Source organism: Piliocolobus tephrosceles, unplaced genomic scaffold (genome assembly GCF_002776525.5).
Source record: "Piliocolobus tephrosceles isolate RC106 unplaced genomic scaffold, ASM277652v3 unscaffolded_19292, whole genome shotgun sequence".
Lineage (NCBI taxonomy): Eukaryota > Metazoa > Chordata > Mammalia > Primates > Cercopithecidae > Piliocolobus > Piliocolobus tephrosceles.
In genome coordinates, this window is record NW_022301301.1 from 791 (window position 1) to 3,495 (window position 2,705).

The 2,705-nt window shown below is 19.1% G+C and overlaps 1 long non-coding RNA gene across 1 annotated transcript; it reads left to right on the top strand.

The window, feature by feature from the left end:
- The first annotated feature begins 845 nt into the window (after positions 1–845).
- Positions 846–2,656, top strand: LOC113221026. Its single transcript, XR_003307608.1, has 4 exons — positions 846–1,429; positions 1,794–1,920; positions 2,213–2,316; positions 2,492–2,656. It is a non-coding gene; the product is annotated as an uncharacterized LOC113221026 (long non-coding RNA).
- Positions 2,657–2,705: the final 49 nt, after the last annotated feature.

The window sequence follows — 2,705 nt, forward strand, 5'->3', positions numbered from 1 at the left end:
ATTGTTAGGTTTCCAGATTTCGTATAAAATTAGGTGTTTTATTTTTTTATTTTTATTTTTTTAAGAAGTGATAAAAGACAACTAATAAAAATTAAAAGCATTCACTTTATATTTTAGAAAATGTGTATGTTATTTTATTCAGTGTTAAAAAAAAAAAAAAAATAAAAAAAAAAAAAAATTATTAACTGTTAATTATTAGCTGTTAATTATTAAAAAAATGTATAAGTTGAATAAACTGCGAGCACTTTTAAATAGCACATTTTTTTTATAGACTTTTATTTATACTGGTAGACATTTAATTAAAAAAGGAAACTAGGTACGATGTTGAATCAATCAAGTGCTTTTTTTTTTTTAACAGTTCATTGTAAAAAAAAAATAAGGAAAATAAAAATAATAATATAAAATGTGAAACACGTGTAGCCGTGTAAGTATACATATGTACACAATTAATATAAAACATTTTTTTTCTATACATATACATTTGTTTAAAAAAAAAAAAAAAAAAAAAAAGTGCGTAAATTTTGTTCGAAAACAATGATCTGCAAAAAGTGTTTAAAAAAAAGAAAGAAAAAAAAGAAAAGGAAAATATAGAAAAATGTAATCGCTTTAAACGCGTGAAAATATAAAAGCCTCTAAATTTATATATGTTTAAATATATATATATATATATATATATATAAATTGCACAGACGTATGTGATTATACGTATTATATGCTTATATCAGAAAAAAAAAAAAAAAAAAAAAAAAAAAGTTATATTTTCGACCACATAAACGAATAGGAAAAATAAAAGAAAAATATATATATATTTTAGAATAAATCAAATTAAATGTAATCAATTATTATTTTTTTTTTTTTTTTTTCCTTTTTTTTCATTTATATATTACCATCATCCTGCATATACAAATATATATTTTGCATGATAAATTTGTTTTTACAAACATTTTTTTATGAATTTGTGTATATTTGCATGTTTATACAATCACCAGTTTATTTTTTCGTAATAAGTTTACATATGCATATGTATGTATAATATGTATATAAAAAAAAAAAACGATTTCAGTATAAAAAAAAAATTACACAAAAACTAACACTTACATCTCCATTTTTTTTACACTTTTCATATAAAAAAATGTACATTTTATTTTTTAAAAAAATAGCCTTTATCTGGGGGTAAAAATTAACATGTTCTAAGTAGATCAGGTGTACATATATATATATATACATACATGTACATATTTATGTATACATATAGAAATATGCACAGGTCATCATGCAAAATACAAAAAACCTATCAGTTTTAATTTACGTTGAATTGTTTTATTTTATTTTATTTTTTTTTTGAAAAATGATGAACAATGTGATGAATAAACGATTAGACGAAATTGACTATGCTACATTTAGTAGGACAATAAAAAAGGAATTACAGGTATATAGACATAAATATGTATATGTGCGCATATATATTAATTTATTACGAATATATAATTAAGATATGACTAAGGAAGACAAATACATGTATATAGTTGTCATTTTTATTAAATAAATGAATCACAATGGTAGAGTTTGTAAACTTAAAAAAAAAAAAATTATTAAATAACTTATGATTAAATGTACATGTACATTCTTAATCAAAATATTATTCAATTTTTTAGTTAAAAAAATAATGGTGTTATAAAATTGGTTAAAAAAAAACATATATATATATATACACATAAATATGTTGATTGTTCATTTGGTGGCACTACTTTTATATACTTTATGTATACATGTGTATATATACTCATTTTAAGATTCTTACAGACGAATACAAGAAAAAAATAAAAAAAACATTTGTCTTTTCTTATTTGTGTAAACTAGATATATTTATAATGGTCATTTACCTTGTTCTACTTTTATTAGAAGTGTTGTTATTAAAAAGTAAATAAAAAAAAAAAAAAAAAAAAAAAAGAAAAGAAAAACATGAAAAAAAAACTTGTTATAATGTATATAAAAACATTATTTGCTTTTATTATTTAGTTAGTCAAATTGTTCATTTAGTTGCTTGCTATTTCTCTGTTCGCTCGTTCAATTATTTTTTTTCATTTTTTTTCATTTTTTTTCATTTTTTTTCATTTTTTTTCATTTTTTTTTATTTTTTTTTATTTTTTTTCATTTTTTTTCATTTTTTTTCATTTTTTTTCATTTTTTTTTATTTTTTTTTTTTTGGTAGATAACAACATCATAAGCACCTACTATTTAACAACCCTATTTGTAATAATAGTATTGCTGTTGTTGTTGTACAAATTTATTTATTACGAAATTTATACAACTAAAGTAATTATTATACACAAAAATGATCTTAAAATTGTATTGTTAAAAATGCATACCTATATGTGAACACATGAATTGTAGCACATGCACATATGTATACTCATTTACAAATAATAATTTATAATTTATAATTTGTATTGTTTCTTCTTTTTTTTTGCTTACTATTCTTTATATGCAGAACTATGAATTTATAAACAAAATAGAAAAGGCTAAAAATATTTTATCTATAAAAAGTTATGTGAAGAATAAAAAAGAAGAAAGTAATTTTACTTACTTAAGTAATTCAAATTTTATTTTCATTTTCAGAAATAAAAAATGGGAGTTATTACCGACTAATTTGGTTAGAAAAAAAAAAAAAAAAAATTAAATAAATAAATAAAAATAAATAGATT